The sequence below is a fragment of the Mirounga leonina genome, unplaced genomic scaffold, assembly GCF_011800145.1.
Source record: "Mirounga leonina isolate KUSES-001 unplaced genomic scaffold, KU_Mleo_1.0 Mir_168, whole genome shotgun sequence".
In the NCBI taxonomy this organism is placed as follows: domain Eukaryota; kingdom Metazoa; phylum Chordata; class Mammalia; order Carnivora; family Phocidae; genus Mirounga; species Mirounga leonina.
In genome coordinates this window covers 68308524-68315492 of record NW_023270426.1, presented here as the reverse complement: position 1 = coordinate 68315492, position 6969 = coordinate 68308524, and the positions used below count along the sequence as shown (strand labels likewise).

Below are 6969 nucleotides of genomic sequence, written 5' to 3'. Positions count from 1 at the left end.
CAAATTAGGAAATCAATACATATGGTGTTGCATGAAGCTTTGGGAAATAATGAAAGATCCAAATAAATACAAAGCATCTAATTGGAAGAGAGAGGATCACTTACAATAAAAACTCAAGGAACATTCTCATACAAGTGTAAAAACAGAAAGAAGAATTGCCAAAGGTTATTGAGGAGCGAAATGCAGGCAAAACATTCTAGAGGAAGGAATATTTTAAAAAGTTGGGAAAGAAACATCAGAAGCTCCTACAAGGTATGGCAGCATCTGTGGGGACCTGAACAGTGGAGATAAAAGTGAATTATGGAAGGTTTGGGAACAGTGAAAGTCCCACCTCTTTTGTGAAATTTGACTGTAAGTGGAGAGAGAGAAAATTGCCAGGAGAGCAGAAAAGTTGGCACACCATTTGTTCTTTTGCATTAGAAAATTAGGACATCTCACCTAGCAGTAGAAATGGAAAAGCTAAAGAGCAAGGGTGGGGTGGTAATATTCTTGTGATAATGTTCCTTGATTCACATTCTAAGTCTGGGTAATGCTATGTTACCTGCCCTTTGGGACATTCATCATATATATATATGATGGCCTTTAATACAGCCTTTCCTAATTTTGTGTCAAATCTGCTTGATTTTATGATTTTTGGTATTTCCCCAAACCAATTTGATCAAGGAGCATGATTTCTTATACAATACTTGTTAATTGCCTAAAGAAATAGAATTCCTTAGGAACTTTGTGTTAACATAGGGTTCCTGAGGGAAGGAAAGTAATAAGATTCTGTGTTCAAATGGAGGGATTCATCTTAGCAGTGGGATAAACTCTCCTAGTGTGACAGAATGAAAGAAGAAAAACTGTGGATACTGCCAGGGTTATAAGCTTGATGACAATAACAAACTGCACTACATACATAGAAATCCACACACAAACAGGTGCATAAGCATATACAAAACATATTTGAACTTATAAACACTAACACTTAAACACATATAAAGTCAAAACATGGAGATACTACTGATACTACTGATGTTCAGATATTGTAGAGAAGAGTTTTGAAACAATTGCTGACAGCAATGTCAGAGAAAGTAGAGTAAGGTTTCTGGGCATTACTGGGACCTAGGTAATGTAGAGATGATAATTTATACTGACAATCATCTACCACTAATCTACTGCAATTCCTTTAACAGCTTTAGATAGGTTAGTTGGGACTGATGCAGGATTAAGGTTTCCCAGGTACTATGATGGAGAAAATACGGTAAAATAATTGAAAATTTTGGGAAAATACAGGTTGAATATAACAATAGAAATATAATTCTACTAATAATTATGATGATAGAAGACCATCTGAAGATCTTGGACCCTAACTCAGATAACCTGGCTCCAGATTTTGTGCAGTAGAAAGAGCTAGTCAGAGGAGAAAGATAAAAGATCAGGATGTTTTGTTGGTATCAAATATCAGGTCTAACCAATGACTACTGAGCAAGAAAGATAGAAAGAGAGAAGACTGTATAAAGTCATGCGATAGTTGAATTTACAATTTCAGAGATGAAGTTGAGGTGAGAAGATCTTTGGCCTTAGAAAATGTGCAACTGGAGTGGAAGGGAGATGACTATCACTGAGGATGAGATTAAGGGTTTGTAAAGCTAGAATACTGATTGGATCTGCATGTGGCTACTGAAGTTACCTACTATAATGTTAGAAATAGAAGTAGCAAGGAAGATGGAGAGTCTTCAAGAATCTTCTAGAGCCTTCAAGAATTGTGGTTGCTGGTGGCAAGGCAAGGTAGTGAATATGTAGAAGATTGTATAGTGTAATAGCATAAGCTAGACATTATTTAAAAATAGCTCTTTTGAGAGTCACGTTACCAAACTGACAGATGTAGGAGACCCTAGCCTCCATCTTCCAAGAAAGATCAACAATTAAACAGCTATCTATGAATAAAATCAGCTTTGGGAGAGCTCTGAAGTCCACTTAAGAAATTTCAGAAATGCAGTGGAACAAAAATCTGAGAATAGCTGCACAAGAAGAGAAGAAAGACAGCTTCATCTTGCAGCATCGTCTTATTCTCCAAGCTGGCATTGCTCAGTGCCAAGAGGGCACTTCCTAGATAGAATGAGTTCTCCTTGTGAAGAAAGAAAGAACAGGTGAGCAACCATCTTCTCCAGCCTTTTGAGACATCATACAAAGGTCCCACTTGGTTTCACTCCACCCAGATCAGCTAAGCTAAGACCTATAAAAACATCTAAAAATAAGAAAGAAAAGGAGGGGCTACCAATAGCAGCTCTGCAGTGGGAGTGGGTGAGGTTCACAGTGACCTGTTCTATAGATAAACGCAGAAACTTTTGTCACTGAAAAAAGAACCAAAGGCCAGAAGAGCTGCTGAAGATGCCCTGAAGATTTCGTCAGCTTTTGCTCCACAGATATTCACATTTGCTGACACCAGTCCCTTACTTCCTCTTATTTGTTCCCACTAGAGCCCAGGAACCACACCGGAAGCTAGCTCAGACCCTGTGATGGCAAGAATGCAAGAAGCCAACCTAGAACCCTGTGGTTTCCCCCCACTTGCCAGGGTGCACTCCAGCTGTGCACTTACGCAGCCACAGGAGAACAGGCAGTTCTCAGCTGCTTGTGGGCTCAGATCGGGCCCTGCCTGTCTTCTGTCACTGGCCTATACCACCACAGTACCCTGTAGCTACCCACCCCCAGCTGTGCATCTGCACGCCCCCAGCCCTACCCTGTCACTGGCCTCCACTGAAGTGTCCACACCTAAAGGGCAGGGGGATTGTCCAGCCATGACAAAGCCACAGCAAAGCAACTGCGAGAGAAAACAACTAAGCTGAAGGCATCATACTTCCTGACTTTCAGCTATACTACAGAACTATAGTGATCAAAACAATATAATACTGCCATAAAAATAGACACACAGGCCAGTGGAACAGAGGGCCCAGAAGTAAGCCTGTTCATATATGGCCAACTAATATTTGACCAGGAGCCAAATATACTCAATAGGGAAAGAACAGTCTCTTCAATAAATGGTGGTGGAAAAACTGGATAACAACATAAAAAAGAATGAAACTGGACCCCTATCTTACAACACTCACAAGAATTAACTCAGAAGAGATTAAAGACTTAAACATAAAATCTGAAATCGTAATACTTCTGGAAGAAAACAGGGGAAAAGCTCCCTGATATTGGTCTTGGCAGCAATTTTTGGGGATATGATACTAAAAGCACAAGCAACAAAAGCAAAAATTAATATGTGGGACTACATCAAACTAAAAATTTTCTGCACAGCAAAAGAAACCATCAATAAAATTAAAAGGCAACCTAAGGAATGGGAAAAAATGTTTGCAAGTCATATATCTGATAAGGGGTTAATATCTAACATGTATAAAGAACTCATATAACTCAACAGAAAGAGAGAGAGAGAGAGAGAGACCAAACCATCCAATTAAATAATGAAGAGAGGAACAGAGCAGACCTCATTCCAAAGGAAAGATACAAATGGTCAACAGATACATGAAAAGGTGCTCCATATTACTAATCAGGGAAATGCAAGTCAAAACCACAATGGGATTATCACCTCACACCTGGTAAAATGGCTACCATAAAAAAAGACAAGATATAAGTGTTGGTGAGGATTTAGAGAAAAGGCAACACTTGTGCCTTTTGGTGGTGGTAGGAATGTAAATTGATGCAGCCGCTATAGAAAACAGAATGGAAGTTTTCAAGAAATTAAAAATAGAACTACCATATGATCCAGCAATCCCACTTCTGGGTACATATCTGAAAAAAACGACTACAGGATCTCAAAGTGATATCTGCATTCTCATGTTCACTGAAGCATTATTCACAACAGCCAAGACATGGAAACAACTTAAATGTCCACCAAGAAACAAATGGATACAAAAGATGTGGTATGTATATATACAGTGGAATATTATTCAGCCATGAGAAAGAAGGAAATCCTGCCATTTGTGACAACATGGATGAAACTTGAGGGCATTATGCTGAGTGACATAAGTCAGACAAAAATAAGTAAATGTTGTCTGATTTCACTTCTATGTAGAATCTAAAAAAGTTGAACTCATGGAAACACAGAGTAGAGTGGTGGCTACTAGTGGCTGGTGGTTAGGGAAATGAAGTATTGGTCAAAGAGTGCAAAGTTCCAGTTATAAGATGAATAAGGTCTGAAGACCTAATGCACAATACAGTGATTATAGTTACTATATTATATCCTGAAAAGTCATAAAAGAGTACATCTTAACTGTTCTCACCACCACAAAGAAATGGTAACTTTATGGCACGATGAAGGTGTTAGTTAACACTGTGGTATAATCATCTTGCAATGTAAGGGTTGATTGATTCAGCATGTGCACCTTAAACTTATACAATGTCATGTGTAATTCCATCTCAATAAGCTGGTAAAAATAAGAGGAAAAAACAGCTTTGGGGGGTAAAACAATACATGCATGTTAGTAAAAATTCAAACAATGCAGAAAATTACAGAGGAAAAGAAAGAAACTTAATTGTGCTGAGATTTGCACCACTAATATGCTTACATAATCTTTTCCATTATGTCTACAGCCACAGAAGCAAGGTATTTCCATGAGAATGGAGGAATTCTTACCTGAAAGTAGAAAATGAGGAGAATGTCAAATCCTTGTACCAACACTGAGGAAGGTGGGGTGTGGGATGTTGCAGTCCTCCATCTGGAAGGGAAAATGATGGTTTAAGGGTAGACCCATTGTCAGTTAAAGGAAACAAGTGAAGATAACTTTCTTTGATTAGACGGTGATTGTGATTATATGAGTGTTAATCATAGAATGTAGATTTCAGAAATCACAGAGTATTTGGAACCCGGAAGGCTGAAAAATGATGTGCCATGCTAAAGGGAGTACAAAATTGTGTCTGCTGAGAAGATGAGAGGAGACAGATGATCAGGAAGATTCCATCTTGGATGTCAGTCAAGGAATTGAGGCCGGGGAGATGTAGCTCCTGCAAAGCCAGTAAGAAATTCATTTTAGTGACCTCTTCACACGCTGGTGGACACATAAGTCTCTCAGGGATCAGCCAATGGGAGGAACTCATTCTTTCTCTCATTCATTTAAAATTAGACTTTGAGGGGCGCCTGGGTGGCTCAGTCGGTTAGGCGTCTGCCTTCAGCTCAGGTCATGATCCCAGGGTCCTGGGATCAAGCACCGCGTCAGGCTCCCTGCTCCGGGCAGCCTGCTTCTCCCTCCGCATCTGCCTGCCACCCTGCCTACTTGTGCTCTCTTTCTCTCTGTCAAATAAATAAATAAATTCTTCAAAAAAAAAATTAGGCTTTGAGCAGCCACTATGTGCCTGGAACCATGTGAGTCTCTAGGGTATAAACTGATGAACAAGAAACTCATAGTCTGGTGCCCTCAGAGAGAACAGAATGGCAAAATAGCATATGTTTATAAATGCCATTAAAAGCCTGAAAGTGGACAAACATGAAGCAGTCTGTTCCCTATTAGACTATTATTAGGACAGCTGTCCAGTGAAGCAGGAACCCAGAGAAGGAGCAATGTACTGCAACCACAGTTTTCATATAGAGGAATTAAAATTCCAAATCTCCAAACCGATTGAAACTCACCGTTTACATAGACATTAGCCTTTTTTTATAGCCTCTCACATATTTTATCATCAGGGAATTAGCATAAACACCCAGGGGTGCACATATTTTCAAAATATTGAGAAAGGGGGGTTCCTCGGTGGCTCAGATGGTTGGGCATCTGTCTTTGGCTCGGGTCGTGGTCCTGGGGTCCTGGGATCGAGCCCCACATCGGGCTCCTGGCTGGGCGGGGAGCCTGCTTCTCCCTCTCCCTCTGCAGCTCCCCCTGCTCATGCCCTCTCTCTCTCTGTATCTCTGTGTTTCAAATGAATAAATAAAATCTTAAAAAATATTGAGAAAGGGAAGATACCAAGAAACACATATTACCCTTGAATCTTCTAATATGATTACTAAATAGAATTTAATATACAGAATTCCTTTAATGTAACATGTCTCCACATGATGTCAGCATATGTAAAAAAAAAGAGTCACTGGCTTTTTGAAATATGATTTATTTCATAAAGACACAAAGCATGACTTTGCAAAACCAGAGCAATCCATCATAGCCGACACCAACAGAAATATCGCTGCATGTATGCAGAGAAGTTGCGCGTGTGCTTCATTACATGTGTTTTGGGATGGAAAACCCTAAAAACCGTCCACAGAGAATTTCTCTTTATCAGATACTGTCTTATTTCTGGAAGGGTCCCTTCTTTTAAAGATAAAATTATAATAATCTCTCAATAAAGAATATCCGATTATTTTATACATTTTTGGTCTCTCTTACTAATTTATTCTAAATATTTATAAACTAGCCTTTTGGACTGAAGTTGGAGATTCTTCACTTTTACCAACATGAGTCATAACATGAGCTAGATCCATAGGTAGGTTTTTTTTTTTTGTTGTTGTTGTTGTTTTTTTTCGTTTTTAGAAGCTGATGGACTGTGGTTGAAAGATAGTTATTCCTAGACTAAGAGAATGTGATATGCTTGTCAGTGAGGTGGATAAAAAGCTTCTCCAGGACAGCTCTATTATAAGGGGTTACTTCCAAGCTTTAGTAACATTTCTCTGAGAACAGGTACCACAGGGAGACCGAGGATTTGCAGATGGAGATTGGCAGTCACATTTTAGCATCACAGAGTGAGGGCATTGTTCACCTGTGTGGGCACTGCCCCTGGGGCATAAACTAACATGTGGCCCCCATGAAAGGATATCACCTTGCTCACCTAAGGCTGTATAAACTAGAAACACACCAACATACTCTCCAGATCGAAATGAGGGTAAAATGGTAAGGGAGCTGTTTTTTTTTGTTTTTGTCCACTTTTTGTTTTTGTTTTGTTTTGTTTTGTTTTGCCCACTTTCAGGCTTTTAATGGCATTTCTAAACATTTTCTTTTTTTTTTT

At 39.3% G+C, this 6969-nt stretch overlaps 1 long non-coding RNA gene across 1 annotated transcript in view; it reads right to left on the bottom strand.

The window, feature by feature from the left end:
* Positions 1-3708: 3708 nt before the first annotated feature.
* Positions 3709-6969, bottom strand: part of LOC118017048 — a 109777-nt gene continuing 106516 nt past the window's right edge. Inside the window, exon 4 of the long non-coding RNA XR_004681040.1 lies at positions 3709-4700. This is a non-coding gene — a long non-coding RNA (uncharacterized LOC118017048). The remainder of the gene's footprint in view (positions 4701-6969) is intronic.